General features: G+C 40.7%; 1 protein-coding gene across 1 annotated transcript in view; it reads left to right on the forward strand.

The window, feature by feature from the left end:
* The window catches only part of FRMD4B (FERM domain containing 4B), a 352,299-nt gene that overhangs the window by 102,539 nt on the left and 228,004 nt on the right, over positions 1-21,756 (forward strand). The window contains exon 2 of the mRNA XM_061128101.1: positions 4,783-4,910. The gene's annotated coding sequence lies outside the window, so the exon portion shown is untranslated. The remainder of the gene's footprint in view (positions 1-4,782; positions 4,911-21,756) is intronic.

Here is a 21,756-nt window from a genome sequence, read left to right on the forward strand (position 1 = left end):
AGTCGGGTCTGACTCTGTGCGACCCCATAGACGGCAGCCCACCAGGCTCCCCCGTCCCTGGGATTCTCCAGGCAAGAACACTGGAGTGGGTTGCCATTTCCTTCTCCAATGCATGAAAGTGAAAAGTGAAAGTGAAGTCGCTCAGTCGTGTCCGACTCTTCGTGACCCCATGGACTTCAGCCTACCCGGCTCCTCCGTCCATGGGATTTGCCAGGCAAGAGTACTGGAGTGGGGTGCAATTTCCTTCTCGGTTTCAGGGAATAAGACATGCTATATCTTGATTGAGGTGGTAGGTACAGGAGTGTGTTTATATGCCAAGAATCAACTGACTGAACCCTTAAAATAGGAGTGTATTTTATTGTATATAAATTGTACCTCAAAAAGGGTGGTTTTGAAAATGCCTTTTGCATTTTCTCTCTTGTTGTTTCATTAGCATCTCTAGATGATCTAAGATCTTGATTCTAAATCAAGTTTCCATATTTACTCATGGTGGGATCGCAAATCTCATACTCACATATATAAAACAGGTATAATTAGTACATCAGGCCAAGCTCTTGGAACTGCCCTGAGAAACAAAAGAGATGATGAAGTGTAAAACTGATTTCTGAATCATGATACTATGCAGAAAATCAGCCATCACTTTCACTCTGTAGTTCACTCTGCAAATTAGAGTGAAATTACCTCGAGAGGAGGCTCATCTAAAATTTCAGATAGTTGATCCTCTTATCTGGGCCCCAGATGAGCCCTCCTCATACTGAACGCCTGGCTAGAGCACAGAGAACCTCCTAGCAAGCTTCCTTAGCACTTGAAAAATATCCATCTGCCTCAGCCCATGTGACATACCCCTCAACCCACTCAGACTCTGAGCCCTTCACTTCCGACGGTGACAACCTACACAATTGTTCCCCTAAGTCAAGACACACTGTACAAGTCATCTTCGCTTGTCAGCAAGGTCTTCAGTTTAATTTGACATCTTTGAAGAATCTTCTGTTTCCAGAGCAATGAACTCTATGTTGGAGGCTGACCTGGTTGTGAGGTGACAGTGAAGACACTCACAGAGAGAGGTGTCTCTTCTGAAAATTAACAACTTGTCTTCTAAGCAAGGGATTGACTTTGAAGGGACAGACAGGATTGAAAAGTTGGGTCCTGATTTAATCTGAGGCATTCATTTGATTAAAAGTCACTGGTGTCTACTATGAGCTTTGTTCTAGGGTCTGGGCCTTTAGCATTGAATAAGACAGGCAAGCTCTTCCTTCTGCATTCTTGCTGGGGAAGGAAACCAGTAATCCAACAGTGTGTCTTTAGGATCCTATGGGACATCATCAGGGGGAAAGAATCACACAAATGCAGATTGATAGTACTTAGGATACAGTGGTCAGGGAAGGCCATTGTGTTGCGTTGGAATGATGAGATGTAGCCAGCTATGGGACAACCTGGAGAAACAGAAATCTAAGTAAGCGGTGGGGACAGCAGATGAGAATGGCTTGGCAAAGGCAGGAAGGAAAAGGAGGCCAGTGTGAGAAATGCTGACGGTGAGAAAGGATTGTCAGGACATGACGTTTGCGAGATAAAGAGGGGGTGGAGTTTATGTTTTATTCTGTGAAAATCAGAAGACACTGAAGAGTTTTCAGCGAGGGAGGAAAACGATCTCATATATAAATATGGCCACTGTGAGAAGAAGGGAGTGACCCGGGGCCAGGGGTGCAGTTAGAAGCATGGCTGTGGAAGTAGTCTAAGGGAGAGATGCTGGGGGCTTGGATGAGGAATGGCATTGGGGAAAAGGAGAGAAGAACAGATAGATGGGACGTGTTTTAGAGGTAGTGCTGCAAGGATTTGATGAATGAGAAGTGGGGTGATGAAGAGAAAGGATGCATAGTTTTATGGTCGGAGCAACCAGGAGGTGATGGGGGTCTTACTTGGGAGACCAGCTGGAGTGATTGGTTAGGGTGTCTGCATCCTTTGTCTGCCACCAGAGCAGTGACTGAATTGCTCTGAGGGCTGAAACAGCAAAAGTATTTGTAAATATTCTGGAATGGGGACTCTGTTTGTAAAGACTGTATAATCTCCTTTTTGTGATTCTCCAGACGTGCTAATAAGTGGGTGCTGGAAATGTCATGATCTTCTAATCACAGCCTTCTTTTACTAAAGCCATTTTCAGCAGACGCCAGTTCGGAGCAAGATCCAAACCCTCTCTGGCTTCTGTTGTTTACTGCTGGCTTTACTGTTGGCAGGCCACTGTTCACGGAGTGCTGACTGGGAGTGGGAGGGGGGCTCTGAGGAATTTACTTTTGCTCTGGGAGACTTTGGGGGAGGTTGCCTGTTTTTGTTAATTATGGCTTGTGAATTACTTTGTCAGAAATTTTGAAACCCAGAAGTCTAAAAAATTACAAGGTATTGTTAAATGTTTAAGTCTGCTAATTTCTCTGTGTGGTACAAGATTTTGGCTGAGATTGGCTCTTTGGGCTCTTTAGTTTCATGCTTATCATCTTGTATAGAGTCACAGGGGCTTCCTTGGTGGCTCAGTGGTAAAGAATCCGCCTGCCAACGCAGGAGATGTGGGTTCCATCCCTGGGTCGGGAAGATCTTCTGGAGGAGGAAATGGCAACCCACTCCAGGATTCTTGCCTGGGAAATCCCACGGACAGAGCAGTCTGCCAGGCTACAGTCCATGGGGTCATAAAAGAGGCAAGCATGACTTAGTCACTAAACAGCATAGAGTCACAGATCCAACTTTGCCTGTTAAAGCAAATTTTGCATTTGTTTCATACAGTCTGTTGGATAAGCATGTGTTGAGATGTTGTTTTATATTTGTGGAGAGTCACATAGTAAGGTTAGTACTGGAATACAAGCATCTTAGCTTGTGGAAATGTCTGAGTAACAGTGAGAAATTTTATCTTTTAAAATGAATTATTCTTTTCTGTTATGAAAATAGTATAAGCTCATCCTAAAAAAATAATTTGGAAGGTGTACAATAAAACTTGGCCATCGCTCAATCACAAAGAACTCCATGCGAAGTTGAAGCTTCTCATGAACTGGAAGGGCTGGAAGGGGCTTGTTCTTTGCTTCTCAGGACGTCTCACTTTGCATGTGAAGAGACCATCTGAATGGAAAGGTCAGAGCCTTGAGAATGGGCTGTCCTGTATATTTCAAGCTCTCGGCAACATTCTTTTACAGAAGGTGCAAGCCAGCATTGGTAAGCACAAGCCACAGAGCACCGGGGTTAGAATTAAAGAAAGAGATCGTATATGGAGTCAGGTTTGTTCTCTGCTTCTGTTAGAAAATTCATCCCAGGGCAGTGATTAGGGGAAAGGGGGCAAAGATGCTTGTGATGGAATTAGACCAACTTCCTGTTGTCGCCTTCCACCTCACACCTGCTTCCAAATCTGAAAAGAATTGAGGGTCGTACAGGCCAGGCTCGGGGGTGCATTGGGGTTCATTTACTGAACCAGGTGGCAGAGTGATGAATGAATACCACGTCCACTTTCTCTGCCCGCCTTGTCCGATCTTCACTCCCTGCTCCATGTGAAAGAGTTGGAGCCCACAGTTGACGAGAGAGAACTGTGCTTCCTGACTCATGGAGGGCTTATGGGGAAAAGCTGTTTTCTTTATGGGGAGAAGGACAAATCCTTATAAATGAGTGTATTTTATGGTGCAGCACACACACACACACACACCACACACACAGCCACACACACACACACACCACACACACACACGCACACGCACACACATGCGTGCACACACACACCACACACACACACATGCACACCACACACACACACACACACACCACACACACACCACACACACACCACACACACACACACACACCACACACACAGCCACACACACACACACACACCACACACACACCACACACACACACACACGCACACACATGCGTGCACACACACACCACACACACACACATGCACACCACACACACACACACACCACACACACACCACACACACACCACACACACACACCACACACACCACACACACACACACACACACCACACACACACTACACACACACACACCACACACACACCACACACACACACACACCACACACACACACACCACACACACACACCACACACACCACACACCACACACACACACTACACACACACACACACACCACACACACACACCACACACACACACACACACACACACACTCACACCACACACACACTACACACACACACCACACACACACACCACACACACACCACACACACCACACACACAGCACACACACACACACACACACACACACACACACGGCATTTCATCAGTATTCATGACACGCACTTCATTCCCTCCACAACTGACATCTGTTAAAAACGAGATTCGGGAGTGCCATCCTGGTTTCAGCATTTCTGAGACACACATTCCGAGGTGATATTTTACTGAGTTCCCCCCCGACTCTGACAGCCCTGATTTTACAACTGACTGTAGGTAACTTTTAGTGCTTCAGCATCTCCTACAAAGACAGAAGCCTAACACTGTGTATTCAATGGAAGGCAGGACACAAGAAGCCACATCCGTTTCAAATCTTTAGTTGTTTAAAGAGGGTGGCCTCTTTTCCTCTGTATTTTGAGATAGCTCTATTCTAAATCTCCTAATTAAGTGAATTTCTAAAACTGTGATTCAACTGTAGCCAACCAAAGAAAAATTGGAAATACATTAGAAGTGTCCCTGGTGTGAGATTTCTGGTTCTTTCCTCTGTGCTTACAGACATCAAGGAGCTGCTCTGTTCTGTGTTCCAGGTTTTGATGAGAAATCCAGAAGAAAGAATGTGTGAAGGAAGAAGATGACATCTGTGCCTGGCCAACAAAATCCAAAGATTATTCCAGTGAAAACAAAAGGAAGGCAAGACCGAACTTTCTAGTTCAAGGTAGGTAGACATCTCGGTAAACACTGAACTCAGATATGTTTTACAGGAAAGTGGGTTTATGAATATTTGTGAGTGTACGTTCACTTGTCAAGTGGGGATAGGATATGATATATGGAATGATCTACTGTCAAAATCTCTGAGTTACGAACAATGAGGAAGAAAATCAGTAAATGCAGTTAGTCCTCTCCTCTCACAAAAAAGCTTTAAGTTCCCAAAAGTTAAATAATAGATTACATTTTACACAGGGATTCTCTCCTCAGAAAGAAAAGCAAGCCAAAAGTAACAGTGTTCTAGCTCTACTGTGCCGTAGATACATTTCCTACAACATATTTCTAATATTTCATTTGCACGCTTGAAAACCTTTCATTTTATTTGCAGTTGAATATTTGACCAATTTAAGTCCAGTGTACAGTTGAACAGCACTAATGATTGTTTTATGCATGCAATGATTTTCTTCCTTAGCTTACTGGTAGTGAAGATGTGCTTTATATCTTTTATGTCAATACTTCGGTTTATTTTTTTTTTCTATTTTTCACTGCTTTTTGGGAATACAATGAGGAGGAAAATGAAATATTTCAATGGTTGCCCCAGCCTTGCCTTAGTGATGACAGTGGGGATAGAGATCAAATGTGGGTGTATAACTAGCATTTCTGTGTGATTTCTCAGGATTTTTCTTCGTTAGCCAATCTCAGTAATTCATATTTGATAGGCATATTTGAAGGGTAATTCATATTTGAAGGGTATTGATGTATAACGTGCAAAAAGTGTGAATTGTGCACAAGTAGATTGTGCAACAGTTAAAGACAGCTTTTTCCCGATCTTCTCAAATTGCTGCCTCTAGTGAAATTAACGAGAGGATTGCAATTTCTGCGTGCTGGCCCCTGGCAGCAAGGACTACCCTGCAGCCAGACTCCACTTCTCACCACCTGTGTGACTGCAGTGAAAATGGTGTGTCTTCCTTTGCCTCGGTTTCCTCAACTAGAAGAGGATGGGTGGATGAAATGAGTTAAAAGAACCGAGGCGCTTGGACAGAGGCCAAGCGTATACAGAGTGCTCAGTAATTATTAGCTGGTTTGTTTTCATCGAATGAAGTATACTTTGAAAATAGACATTTTCAGTTGTTTGTTTTTTGGAAGGTAGAGATGTGGGAAAGCCCAGAAAACATCAGGGGCGCGGAGGGTGACATGTCTAACCCTGGGCTTAACCTGCAGTGTCCGAGAGGCGGTCACAGGGACTGCCGGGCGCCAGCTGAGATGCAGGAAAGTTACAGGGGTGCTCAGTGCGTTTCTCGGAGTCTTACTGATTTCAGTGCATTGAGAAGTGTTGGAGAACATAGACTTAAATGATGTCGGAGCTTCTGAAATCACAGATCGGATCGGCTCGACCCTTGGCTGTAATCTGTAAAACTTGGTGTGGCTTGACCCGCCCTGACCGCCTCCCAGCCTTACCCAGGTGGTGCCTGGTGTGTGCTCCTGCCTCCTTCCTGACCCTCTCATCACACCAGCTCCTTGCACTTGGAGCCTCTGCCCACACTTCCAGTGCAGCCTGGGTCCTCTCTCCTGGCACCCAATTCCCGGACTTTTCCTTCGATCTCAAACTGCAGTTTCTCTGGCTTCTCTACTCAACAGGGCCTCTTTGTGAGTTTATTTCCAAAAACATCATCCTCACTGACAGTCTCATCAACACTGAATGTAGGAGCTTTTCTGTCCACATCCTTGCAACAAGGTGTGTTCAAGTACGTCTTCATCCTTGCTGGTCTGACAGGTGATGAGCTTGTTTATTTAAAGTTGGTATGAGGGGGGATGTGAAGGTGTTCTGTGAGGACCGAGGTTAATCACTGATTTACTCATCTTCAGAGCCTCTTTCCTTTTCTTTTTTTTTTTTAACACATCATTGTATATAAACTATTCTTCAATTAAAAAAAAGAACCTGTTTCCACTCATGATTATTGGAAGTTCTTTTCTTTATTTGGCTCTTCAGGTATTTTTTACCTGCCTTTTCTTACTGGAAAGTAAAAAAGCACATAAGTTCTGTGAAGCCCAAGATGGCGTTTGCCTTTTCACAGTGGTATTCTGAGATTCTGATCCAGCAACTGCAGTATATGAAGTGTTCAATAAAACATTTTGGGAGTGAAAGAATGAATGAGCTAGACAGCCCCCCTGCCCTCAGGAGCACAGGTCTCGTAAATGAAATAGACGATTGCTCTACAGTGTTAGAGGTTCAGAAATTAGCATGAGGGAAAAAATCAATGGGTCTCACAAAAAATTAGACTCATGTAGGCAGGACTGATATTCCAAGTATTAACAAGCAGTCAGCACAAATAAGGATCAAGTTGAACAGGCATGGGCCATGGTGTTGACTTTTCAGTTGCTAGATTGTGGGGAGGTGGAGAGGAATTCAGAGGTGATGCTCAGGACAGTGATCTGTTGCCAGCCACTGTGGAGGAAATCTCAGTATTTCAATGTCAAGCACAGCTGCATGCATATATCTCTACTAAATTTCAGCACCCCTGATTATAGACATTTGATTCCTCTAATATGAAACATCAAGAATAGGGAAATTTGTAGAGACAAGAAGTAGTTTAGTCATTACCTGGAGCTGGGATGGCTTCCCAGGTGGCTCTGAGATAAAGAATCCACCTGCCAATGCAAGTTCAATCCCTGGGTTGGGAAGATCCCCTGGAGAGGGAGCGGGCTACCCTCTCTAGTTTTCTTGCCGGAAGAATCCCATGGACAGAGGAGCCTGGTGGGCTGCAGGGATTGCAGAGAGTCAGACATGACTGGGCAACTGAGCACACACTCATGGAGCTGGGATAAGGGAAGATGAGAGTTGATGATTAACGGATACTATTTGGAGTGATGAGAAAGCTTTGGAAATAATGGTCTCGTTTGTTGTACAACAGTGTAAATGCAATTAATACTGCTGAAACAGTTAAAAATGACAGCGGGAATTCCCTGGTGGCCCAGTGGTTAGGCTTCCATGCTTCCACTGCAGGTAGCGTGGGTTCAATCCCTGGTCAGGGAATTAAGATCCCACATGCCATGCAATATGACCAAAAAAATTAAAAAGAAAAATAATCTGCATGTTCTGATGATTCTAAAATGATGCTGTTAAAAAATGATTGAAGTGTCAATTTTATGTCATATATATTTTACCACAATTTTTAAAAACTTTGAAAAAAAAAGCTAATGAATAGTCAAAATAAAAGCAGGAAATACATGCATGCATGCCCACACATACTGTATAGTCTGGAAAGATGAGTTTAGATTGTTGAAGGTGGTTGTGTCTAACAGATGGAATTAGAGGAAGAGCATAAGAAAGTTTCGTCACATATACTTGGTTATTTTTGGCATTTTTCACAGTGAGTGTATATTTAATCATTTTTTTAATTGAAGATTTTTTTTAACAAGTTGGCCTGTGGTAAAATCTTGAAGTTGGTATGATATTCTAGCTCGTACAACCAAAATAATCCCAAAGGTATGTTTGCAGTCGAACTTGGCGGCATCTAACATCCGTGCTGCAATGTTTAACCTAGAGTGAGAATCTAATTATAGTTTAAAACAAAAAATGGTTTTCCTTTTCTAGATTAAATTACATCTTGCAGAAAAACAGCCTCTCGCTATATATAAAATTTGGTTTTCTGACTCCCTCAGTAAGGACCGAGTCTTCTATCTAGTAATTTACTGTAAAGAAGATGCTTCTGTGTATAGTTTTACATCCCTTCTTTTGGTATTTAAGGCACTTTGGCTATAAAAAAAATGAGCCTCAATCTCAGAACTAAAAATTATTATGCATAATAAGAGATTTTTAAAAACCCTAATAGATTGTTGCAGAAAATACCACTTTAATGGGTCACCCATTACATAAACAGTTTAAAACTTATAATGAGATCGTACATTTATGTAAGTAAAGGGAAAACATGAAAGAATGCACTCACCATAGTACTCAGTTTGGTAATCTCAAGGAGATTGTCTGATGGATGGAATCAGATGAAAGATTATTTACTTTTCTTTGTATCCCTGTGTATTATTGAATTATTGTAATTAGGCCTTTTCTTAATTGCTTTATTAAGGTATAGCTGACCTAAAAGAAACTGCACATATTTAAAGTGTAAATTTTGAGAAAAAAAACTTTTTGTAAATATATGAGGAGATGGTTGTTAACTAAGCTTATTTGGTAATTTTCCAATATATGTTTGTCAGGTCATCAGGCAGCACACCTTAAATTTATTCAGAGCTGGATTTCAGTTATATCTCAATAAAACCAAAGAGAGAGAGAGAGGTGGTAGAATTATTAAATGGACAAATTATTTTCAAATATAGTTAAGACAGAGGATCCTCAGAGAACTATAAATAACTTGCTTTCTATTGGATGTTCAGCTCCACTTAGGAAGTAAAAGAAAGCAGCAGCAGCTCAAAGCCCCACAAAATAAAAAGATTAAGTGTACAATTTGGTGTTTTGACCTACACATATACCCACAAAACCATCACCATAATCAAGATGGTGAAAACTTGAAAAAGTGAAAGTGTTAGTTACTCAGTTGTGTCTGACTGTGTGACCCCATGGACTGCAGCCCACCAGGCTCCTCTGTCTGTGGAATTCTCCAGGCAAAAATACTGGAGTGGGTTGCCATTTTCTTCTCCAAGGAATCTTCCTCACCTAGGGATCAAACCTGGGTCTCCCACATTGCAGGCAGACTCTTTGCCAACTGAGCCATAGGGAAGCTTAGTGAGAACTTACTTCATTCCAAAATGTTTCTCCTGTCCTTTGGTAATCCCAGCCCCAGTCTTGCCCCAGGCAACTGCTGATCTTGTTTCTATCTCTCTCCAGTAGTTGGTTTTTCATATAAATGAAATCATACAGTACATAATCTTTTTCTTTAGCATCTTTCACTCAGTATAATTATTTTAAGATTCATCCATGCTATAATGTGTATGGATATTTCATTCCTTTTTATCATTGAGTTGTATTCCGTTGTATGTATAAAGTCCCATTTGTTTGTTTATTCACCATTAGTAGACATTTGAATTGTTTCCGGATTTTCACTACTAAGAATAACGCTATCATGAACATTCATGTACAAGTCTCCGTATGGACGTATACTTTGATTTCTCTTGGGTAAATAGCTAAGGGTGGAATGCCTGGATCATACAATAAATGTGTGTTTAACTTGTTAACAAATTTTCCAAAGTGGCTGTACCATTTTACATCCCTACTTGCACTGAATAAGAGGCCCAATTCCTCCACATCTTGTCAGTATTTGGTGTGGTCAATCTCTTTCCATTTTATCCATTCTGATATTAAATTGTGTAGTAGTAACTCATTGTGGTTTCAACTTGCATTTCCTTAACGACAAATGATGTTGAATATCTTTTCATGCTCTTACTTGTCAGCTGTGTATCTTCTCCATGATTGCCTTTTTCAGTATTTTGTGCATTTTTTTTCTTGGGTCATTTGTTTTCCTAATGAGTTTTCAGAGTTCTTTTTGTATATTCTGGATAGAAATCCTTTATCAAATATATGCTTTGCAAAGATTTACTCTCAGTCTTGAGCTTGTTTTTTCTTTTTCTCAACAGTGTGTTTTGAAGAAAAGAAGCTTTCATTGTGTTTTTTTTTTAAATTGTAATTTGAATTATTACAGTAAGGGACACTTAAAGATATTTGTCAGTCCTAAGAATTTTTTTCTAATAGATACCCCCACATTATATCAAGCATGTTAAAATGCATGTGTATTATCAAGTGTGAAACAGATCGCCAGTCCAGGTTGGGTGCATGAGACAAGTGCTTGGGGCTGGTGCACTGGGATGACCCAGAGGGATGGAATGTGGAGGGAGGTAGGAGGGGGGATCGGGATGGGGAACACATGTAAATCTATGGCTGATTCACGTCAATGTATGGCAAAAACCACTACAATATCGTAAAGTAATTAGCCTCCAACTAATAAAAATAAATGAAAAAAATAAATTAAAAAAAAGCTACTGTTTTCTATAAAAAAATAAAATGCATATGTATCCCATGTTAAAAGGAATTTCTTACTCTGTACATGTTTAACGATTCTAGAATTTTGCTTTTGAAATTATTTTTTTCAGAAACCTCATTTGTTATTTATTACTTTTCAGGACTTATCATGCAGTCTTGATGATTCATGCCTTGTAAAATATCAAACCTAAAACTTATTTTTAAAAATAATGTAATTTATGAATACTACAGTTTATCAACTTATGAAGTGGACACGTTAACTTTTACATATATCAAGTTAAATATTTATTACCTTAGATTGGGTAGTTTCTTTTCATATTTAAATGCCAGTAGGTTTGTTTGCTTGTTTTTTAGCTCTTTAGTATAATTTTTCTTAGTTTCTGGAAAATGTGTCATTTCCAGACTTTGAATAAAACAGTCTGGTTAAAATACATTTGCAAAAAATAGAATAATAATTTTAAAGTAACACTAAAATTTTTTTAAACATAAAAAAGAAACAGTTAATTTAAACGTTTTCTGAAACGTTAAATAAACAGTTATTAATTGTGAGTAATAGGATTTGAAATAGATTACTTCGAGTCTGACTGGCATTTAGAACACTAAACCCTGAGGAATTTTATGTGTTTCTGCTATTATTTGAATTTCCTGCTGAAGTTTGGTTAAAACAAACAAAGAGACTCTTAGTCTCTGAAGTCTCACAAAATGATGGCTCTTATTTTTTTCTTAATTTTCTTCTTTTTCAGAATTCACTATTTGTTTTAAAATGTATGCCTGATTTTTGTAAAAGTATGCAGAGTTAAAAGTATTTTGTGATGTTGACAATTAAGAGCTCTCACCATCCATACCTCAAAGTTAACTATTAAGCATTTTTAATTAAAATAGACACCAGATATGTGTCCTTTCTTCCCCTTCCAAGCAAGGAATAACTTTAAAATTATCAAAGATGCATATGTATATAGGAAAATCTAAATGTCAGATGATGGGAGCTAGTGACTGAAGTCTGTGTTCTTCTCATGAAACTCTGCTTGAAGATCATTTAAAAATGTTAAGAGCTTGACATTACTAGTCATTCTCTGCATGTGTATTAGTCGCTCAGTCATGCCAACTCTTTGCAACCCCGTAAACTATATAGCCCGCCAGGCTCCTCTGTCCATGGGTTCAGGCAAGAGTACTGGAGTGGTTTGCAGGAAATGCAAATCAAAACCACAGTGAGGTACCTCTTCACATGGATTAGAATGGCTATAATATATATAAAAAAGTGTTGATGAGGCTGTGGTGAACTCAGAACCTTTTGCACTATTGGTTGGGATGTAAAATGATGTAGTCATTGTGGAAAACAGTATGCAGTTTCTTCAAATGGAATATTTTTCATTTTTCTTCCTTTAAAAGGAAGGAAATTCTGACACATGGCAGATATGGATAAACCTTAAAGACAGTATACCAAAGGAAGTAAGCTAGATGCAACAGGAGAGATATCATAAGATTCCATTTATATGAAGTATCTAGAGCAGTCACATTCTTAGAGACAGAAAGTAGAATGGTGGTTGTTGGAGGCTAGGGGAGCAGGAAGCAGGGAGTTACTGTTGAGTGGGTACAGTGTCATCTGCGATGATGAAAACCTTCTGGAGATGGATTGTGATGATAATTGCAATCTTGTGTGTATGTGTGTGTTAGTCACTCAGTCGTGTCCGACTCCTTGTGACCCCATGAACTGTGGCCCGCCAGGCTCTTCCGTCCATGGAATTCTCCAGGCAAGAATACTCGAGTGGGTTGCCGTTTCCTTCTCCAAATTGCAATCTTAAAAATTATGAAAATGGTAAGTTTTATATATATGTGCATGTGTGGTTCACACATGCTTCAAATCGCTTCAGTCATGTCTGACTCTTTGCTACCCTATGGACTGGGTGACCCTATGGGAAGCCCCCAGGCTTCTCTGTCCACGGGATTCTCCAGGCAAGAATACTAGAGTGGATTGCCATGCCCTCCTTCAGGGGATCTTCTCTACCCAGGGGTCCTTCCGTCTCCTGCATTGGCAGGCAGGTTCTTTACCACTAGCGCCACCTGGACAGTTTTATATATATTTTCCCACAATTTTTTTTAAATGTTAAGAGGAAAATTCCCAAGTGTTTCCAAATTTTTAAAGTTAATAGTTTAAAATATCACCCTAATACATGTTAGTGATAGTTGGCCAACATTTTTAAGTGGTCTCAGCCTGAACAAAAGGTATTTTTAAAGGGAAAAAATAATGTTTTCCATTTTAAATGATACTTTGTACTCCCGATTCTAGTGGGTGCAAATACAGAAATAATAAATTACTAGCCAACTGCCAGGCACTCTTTTAAGACTTTACATGTCTTAACTCATTTAATCATTTAGCTGTCATCAGAACTGTGAATATGGCTACAGAGCCCGCAGCACTCCGAGCCACTATGTTTTCCCACCTCCCAACTATGAAGAGCTTAAGAATCCAGAGAGTTGTCTGTAACATTATGTGATCATTTCTAGGATTTCTGTTGGGTAGTTATACCTGAAAAACTTGAGTGTACTGATATGCTGTCAGCTTTTCTTTGATAGAAGGCTGTGACCTGATATATGTAAATTATTTGTCTCCAGCTGGGAATTTGTCTTTAACATAAGCCAGCTTTTTACTAATGCAATCGTGAAGGAGAATGCTAGAAAAGTGCAAGTTTTCTAGGTTTTGTCAGGGAAAAGATCTGGAAAGGAAATCTCCATATTGAAAGAGGAAAACAACCTCATAATCTTTCCTTGTCTCCCAAAATGCTGGGTTAAATTAAAATTTAAAAAAAAGTCTTTCTGTCTATGTTCAAATAATGGTGAATTAAAAGAAGTTAGTTTCTTGATTGCTGGACTTCTTGGACTCAACATGGTAATAAATACAGTGAATGTCATAAAGATATATAATATATTAACTAATGGATGAGTATATATTGTATAATTTAAAATTGTTTCCCAGAGTAATTTTACCGCAGAGTACTCCCTTGTGGAGTTCCCTTATAGCTCAGTCGGTAAAGAATCTGCCTGCGATGCAGGAGAACCAGGTTCGATTCCTGGATTGGAAAGATCCCCTGGAGAAGGAAATGGCAATCCACTCCAGTACTCTTGCCTGGAAAATCCCACGGACAGAGGAGCCTGGCAGGCTACAGTCCATGGGGTCTCGAGAGTCAGACTCGACTGAGTGACTAAACCACCACCACCACTCCCTTTTGGAAAGTCATGGGTCCAGAACACTTTTGGAAATAATGTTCTAGAGATTTTCCTAACCGACCACCAGGGGGCAGTTCTCCCCCCTTTTATATGGTATGATTTAAATAAATCAAACTTTATTTTCCCTCAGCACACCTGAGACAGGCTAACAAGGGATGATGGGAAAAAAATAAGAAAAGTAGGAAGCCCAATAAATAGTCATATTTCCCAAATCCATGAGGTGGAGCCAAAGAAATAGCAAATGTGCCAGGCTCTCCTAGGCCAGTGTGGAATACAAGTACTCAGCCACATTGCCTGCCATTTTCCCTCCCGTTTCTCAGCCAAGTGGGCTTTCTGTCGTCTTGGCTCGTCTTTTTGTGTCTATGGCCTTATGTTATCACGACTGAGGATAGATCCCACAGACCTTTGTGTCTTCACGCCTCAGATTCTTTTCTGGTTTAAATTTCCAGGCTGCCCCCTGGTCTTTCCTCTGAGTCCTGGTTGGCAGCTCTGAGGCACCTCCATGGTGATGAGCAGATATGGCAGCCCCATGAATGTTCTAATCCTGATTAAATTCGCAATAAATGTGCCTCTCAGGTCCCATGCCAGGGCAGACGTTATTAATCGTCACAGCTTGCTTTCTCTGTAGAACTCAGTCTGTCTCACAACCCTTCCTGACCCTGAACCCCAGGCAGGTATTACCAATAGAGTGCTGTTAATATAAATGGGGAAATTCTCTCATCTAAACCTCGGATATAAAATCCACCCACTTCTGGAACCTTCTGACTCCCTCAGGTGAATGTAAATCTCCCTAATCCTCTACCCATTCCAGTATTCTGGCCTAGAGAATTACATGGAATTGGAATTCATGAGGTTGCAAAGGGTCAGACATGACTGAGTGACTGTAAAGAAAAGAAAAATCCTCTACCCAAACACATGCATACAGTTTAAAAAGTCTACTTTAGATCCCCCAAAATCAGAGTCTCCACTCTAGCCGCATCACATCTTGTCCACACCTTACCTGTAGCTCACTGTCCAGATGCTGTGCCTAATTGGGAGAGGGGGTTGTTATATCCAGCACGTCCCAGAGGCTCCAAACTGGGCCCAGTTCTGATTGTAATTGAAATCACGTGGTCTGTGCCCCATTTATATTCGCTTGTCCTTGGAGTTGCCTTTGTACCCCAGCTGGTCAGGAAACCTCTTGTGCTCAAACTTTAGCATAAGCTGTATCAGGTATTAAAAAGCCTAACATATTATGGTAGACTTAGAAACTATCTTCGGACAGGTGGATTTTTTAATGCTGAAAATTTATTTGAACAAACAGAGTTAATAGTTCATACTGTTCATGGGGTTCTCAAGGCAAGAATACTGAAGTGGTCTGCCATCCCCTCCTCTAGTGGACCATATTTTGTCAGAACTCTCCACTATGACCGTGGGTCTCCGTCTTGGGTGGTCCTACACAGGATGGCTCATAGTTTCATTTGAGTTAGACAAGACTGTGGTCCCTGTGATCAGTTTAGTTAGTTTTCTGTGGTTGTGGTTTTCATTCTGTCTGCCCTCTGATGGATGAGGATAAGAGGCTTATGGAAGCTTTCTGATGGGAGAAATTGACTTTGGGGGAAGCAGGGTCTTGTTCATCAGGCCAGAATACTGGAGTGGGTAGCTGTTCCCTTCTCCAGGAGATCTTCCCAACCTAGGAATCGAACCAGGTTCTCCTGCATTGCAGCAGATTCTTTACTAGCTGAGCTACCAGGGACGCCCAAAAGCTGACTTAAAACTCAGCATTCAGAAAACAAAGATCATGGCATCCGGTTCCATCACTTCATGGGAAACAGATGGGGGAAAAGTGACTGACTTTATTTATTTGGGCTCCAAAATCACTGCAGATGGTGACTGCAGCCATGAAATTAAAAGACACTTGCTCCTTGGAAGAAAATATATGACCAACCTAGACAGCATATTTAAAAGCAGAGACATTGCTTTGCTGATAAATGTCCATCTAGTCAAACCTGTGGTTTTCCCAGTCGTCATGTATGGATGTGAGCGTTGGACCATAAAGAAAGCTGAGCACCGAAGAATTGATGCTTTTGAACTGTGGTGTTGGAGAAGACTCTTGGGAGTCCCTTGGACTGCAAGGAGATCCAGCCAGTCAATCCTAAAGGAAATTAGTCCTGAATATTCATTGGAAGGACTGATTCTGAAGCTGAAGCTCCAATACTTTGACCGCCTGATGTGAAGAACTGACTCCTTGTAAAAGACTTTGATGCTGGGAAGGACTGAAGGCAGGAGGAGAAGGGGATGACAGAGGATGAGATGGTTGGATGGCATCACCAACTCAGTGGACATGAGTTTGAGCAAGCTTGGGGAGTTGGTGATGGATGGGGAAGCCTGGCATTCTGCAGTCCGTGGGGTCACAAAGAGTCAGACACAACTGAGTGACTAAACTGAACTGAATTTATATTTATGTCATTATCGTTTATTTATATAAACTTAATAAATAAAGAGAACAGTATGAGATAGTCATTAAGTGTGACCTCTGGAGTTAGATGAGGTTCAGTTCCATATTCCACCAGTTGCTTGCCTTGGAGCTTCTGAAGAGTATGGTAGGAACACCTATCTTGTTATGGTTCATTTGTAAAATAAACATTACTGTGCTTCTACTTTGTATGGAATAAGGTGTTTAATACACCTATTATTCCTCTTCTTTTAAAGTTCTCATGTTTCAGCTAAAACCATCATGAACGATGGGAGAAAAGAAGCCCATGCATGTCCTTGATTTTCAAATCCATGAGAGATAGGATTTAGATGCTGGGCCAGCAAACTATTTGGGTGTTGAAGGTGAACTTTCCCTAGTGGCCAGTGGGGGGCGCTGCGTGAACAGAATAACTGCCTCCAGACCTGTTTCAGGTGCTGCCCTTCCAGGGGAAGTGGCTGAAAATATTGACCAGCAAGTTCAACTTTGCTGTTTTCTGATTTGTGTTTCCTGCTAAATTTAACTCCATCCACATTCTTATGGCAGCAGAATTGATGAACATTTATGAAACATTCTCTCTGACCAATACATTCTGAAATGAAAAAGATGTGCTTGAGCTTACAAGGCAAGGAGGAAGTGACACTGATATATTGGGTGGTTATTAAGGAAACGTTTTGGAAATACTATAAATGAGAAGTGAAGAACTGAAGAGAGAGAAAAATACTGGGAAAAACTGAAAGACGAGAAAGGCTTTCAAAGCTCTGGCACATCTCACACCTTCCTATTGATTAAGGTGGGGAGAGGACTGGGGCTGAAAGATGGGTGAACATGAGCACTAGAGGTGGGTAGAAATAAAGCCCCTTATATTCCAAGTTCTGATTGTCAGAGGGTAAAGTTAATATCAACAGCACCGATCATTTTTTACATTGTTTCTCTCTAATTTGTGATTTACAGTCTTACATTCATTCTTTGAGCCTTGCCTCTTCAAACAAGCTTCAGAAATTAACCCAGTCCCCCTAACTAAGCAAATTTCAGATTCATCTTTATATTTTCAAAAAAGTTGCTTTTATTTCAACTACAGGTTTCCATATTAGGATTTGAGGTCGTCAGCTTATATGTTACATCAATTCATGTGTTGTATACCAATAATTTGGGCTTCTGACAACTGAAGAGATATTCTGTATCTCATTCGTTTGATATTTGTTTTTGATTGTCAGCGAGGTCAACGATTTTTTTATATACTTATTGGTCATTTGTATTTCTTATGAAAATTGCCTATTCCTGACCTTCTTTTTGTATTGATTTGTTGATTGCATTAATAAATTGAGAGATAATTTATTCGAAGGTGACACACCAAGGTATAAGCAATGTGTCCTAATCTCACAGTTCCAGTCCCAGAGCAGTTCCAAATAATTGGAGAATGTGAATTTTCATCTTCTGCCTAACATTTGGAGTTGACGTCTCAATGTCTCCCTCCCTCTCGGAATCAATCTTGAGCTCCTGGATGTCTGGTTCCCCTCTCTGAGGTGTGTGTGGTCTTTGTCAGCGGTTGGCAGGTTGCACGGGGCTGGACATGCGGCTTCTCTGTAGTCCCTGCAGGGTCACAGAGGGGAGGCAGGTGGGCTGTGACCATCCTCTTCAGGAGAAGGCAGCGGCAATATTTAACTGTGAAGGCGCATAGCTCCGTGTCCACCATTGGTTTTTTCTTTTGTTTGTTTTGTTTTCCACCATCGATTTTAAGGAAAGGAGATGCATGATTCCTCCACCAGTCTGGGCTGTGACTGGATCTTATTCATTTCTATACCATCCTCTCTGGGCCAGCGTTGATTGGAATGATGGTGGAATAAATGATGAGTGACTCCGTCTGCCCCAAATGTGATTTCTCTTAGCACCACGCTCTAGAATGGGGGACCCCCCTTCCACAAGTTGAATTCCTTCTCAGAGAAAAAATAATAATTGAAAATGAAAATTTGAATTAGTTTATATTGAAATACACTTATTAAAATATCTGTGATACAATAGTAGATGCTCATTTAGGAATGTAGTAAATAACAAGCTCTAGTGTACAAAATTTCAAAGTAGTCAGAAGTGTAAACACTATTTTGTGTTACAGACAGTGACTGTAATATAATAGGCTATCTGTGATTTCTTTTGGCTACCAAGTGATGTTTCTGCTAATAGTTCTGTAGTTTGTTATTTATATTCACAGCAGAAGGAATGCTTAATTTCAATTAGAAGTTTGTGGTAATTTTGAAATATGTAATTTTTACATGAATTCAAGTTCTGTTCTTAAATTCTTTGCCAGGATCCCTTGGGGTTCATGGCCCCCTGACTAAAATCCCTTGGTTTCTGGGCTGAGGTGGTAGGGAGAGGTGACTGCAAAGGGGCATGGGGGAACTTTTTTGAGGTAGAACTGCTCAATCTTGATATTGATGGTGGTTAAATGACTGGATATCTGTCAAAAATGGGGAATTTTATGGTATGTATATTAGAGAAAAAGGAAGAAGGGAAGAAGGGAAAGAGATGGAGAATGAGAAAGATGCATATTGCTGCTAATAGAAGTAGCCACTGTAAAAATCCCTTTGTACTGGAGCTGGGTTTTTTCCACAGTTTCTCAGAGTCAGTGTCATGGAAGTGGTCACGGGAAAGGACTCTGGAACGAAACTCCCTGAGTTCAAATCCTGGCTCTGCCCATTGTTTACTGGTGTGACTCAGAGCAGGTTATATGACATCTCAGTGTCTAAGTTTCGGCGTCTATAAAATGAAGATGATAATAATTCTGGCTACCTCACAAGATTTTTTTGAGGATTAAATGGGATATTTTTTAGGATTATATTTAAAGTGCCTAGAATAGGACCTGGCATATCATAAGCACTATATTGTCATCCAATTTTTAGAAATGCTTTGGCAAGAGACCAAGGTCATTATGAAGAGCTCAGTCAATGTCAGTGATTACATCAGTAATCACAGAAAGATTATATTTGGTGAAAGGAAGTTAGTCATTAACAACAACAACAACAAAAGGTATGTGTATATGTGTCCCTAAGGCATGACAACTTGTTGATATCCTTCTAAATGTGTTTGAAATATCTGAGTTTTTTTGTTTTTTTTTTTTAAACTCTGCCTTAACCTGAGATCTCAAGTCTGTCAGCTCTCAACATCCTCTTCAGATCTCAAATAACTTTCCCTGCTGGACCACCTCACATGACGTATTTCCAAAGGGCAAAGCCAGTGCATTTTATTCAGTGTTTGCAAATGAAAATCATACTCAAGGACCTATAATAAAGGTGCCAGGTCTCCTATAAAACCCTGGTTGACTTACACAACGAATACTTAGATTTGGGTTATTAACTGTGATATTTAGTACCATATGTAGAGACTCTACAAAACTGTGTGGAATATTTACAACGTGGCACCACGTTCTTCACCAGCCAAGTTTCCAACAGAGTCCTGCTTGAGATTTTAGGCCTGAGGTGTTTCACTAGTTGGAGCACAGTTTGTGAGCTTGCAAATTACCTACAAGTGAAGAATTTATGGAGAATAACTTTATATGCCATTTACTAGGCCAGAGTCCATTTATCCGGAGAATGAGAAAACAGGGAATCATGGAAACCTAAAGTCATGAAATAACCCCAAAACTTTATTTAAAATGATTTCAACCTTCCTCAGTGAACCGTAAATCCAATTTACAAGGTAGAGGAGAGGCAACATACAGGCTATCACAGAAATTCCTTTCTAAGGTCGGTAAAATACATACACCATCAATTCTGTGATTTGCAGTAGTTACGTCCAATAACGTGGCCACAGACACTGAATAAGTGAATTCTGCATCATCAGTTCCAGGAGAAATATAGGGTTCCTTTGACTCTCTACTCATGATATTCTCATCAGCCAGTCAATACGTAACCTTGTTTTATGTGTGTTTCTGTTTCAAGACTTTTTACTATACGATGTGGATCCATTAACACTGAACTCACAGCCAACAGCATAAGTGCAGTAACTCACGCCTGAACTGTAACTGTAACTCATGCCTGAACAGAATTTTCTAACACACAGGTTGTCTCCATAAGGTACATCACAACCTTCTTATGCTTAGGGACACTAGCCAGCATTTCAGCACTGTGCTGGGAGCAGGGGCGGTGGTGGGTATTTTAAACAGCGAAGTGTAAAGACCTACAAAGACCTCTGTGAAGCCCATGAAATAAGAAGGCAGACTCTAGCCTTATTTGATCTTAGCTAGAGTCTTCCTCAAGGCAGTGACTCAAATTTGTCACATCTTTGCCCACATCTGAGAATGATTGCAACTGCACCACTAGTACTAACTTGGGGGTCTGCAGTAAATCTATACAAGTAGATGAATTTGCAATTATGAAATCTGTGAATAATGAGGATCGAGTTTATAAACTGGGTGGTCTTACAAAAAAGGGGACCTGTGTGTTCCAGCCTTCCCTTCCTGAACAACACTAACTAGGCACAGAACTTTCATTGGATAAAAGCCTAGTGAATCATATGCATATGCCAGAGCTCGACTCCCTCTGGCTTTCAGGCTACCAGTCTCTTGATCACAGAGTCTGCAGGCTTTAGGGGCCAGCAACCCCCAGCCTGTGGGCCAAATCCCACACACTGCCAGTTCTGCTATGGTCTCAAGCTAAGAAAGGATTTTTTTCACTTTCAAGTGGATCAGGGGAAAGAAATGGAATGAAGACTATTTCATAACAGTTGAAAATTATATAGCATTTAAATGTTGCTGTCCACCAGAAAAGTATTATTGGAACACAGCCATGACCGTTTGTTTACATCGTGTCTATCACTGCTTTCATGTAATGAGGCAGAGATGAGTAGTTGCCATGGAAACCGTATAGCCCACAAAGCTGAAAATATTTACTACCTGGTTCTTTATAGGAAAGTTAGATGATCCGTGATCTAAAATGTTGCTGGTTTGTCACCCTGGAGAGTCATGCTCAGGCAATGACAAGCAGTATATGACAGTGAAAACTTTTCTAGCAGGAAGAGTAAGTATTAGGCAACATGAAATAGAGCTTTTCTTTTCCCCACTCCTATCTCCCTTTTTAAAATACAAATTGAGATTTCAAATCCCCATAAATAACTCAAGAATTTACTCTGCATGTTGAAGCAGATAAGTTATCAGGCTGTTTCCATGAACACATCTAGTGAACCCAATTTAAATGC

The sequence above is a fragment of the Dama dama genome, chromosome 24 (genome assembly GCF_033118175.1).
Source record: "Dama dama isolate Ldn47 chromosome 24, ASM3311817v1, whole genome shotgun sequence".
Classification (NCBI taxonomy): domain Eukaryota; kingdom Metazoa; phylum Chordata; class Mammalia; order Artiodactyla; family Cervidae; genus Dama; species Dama dama.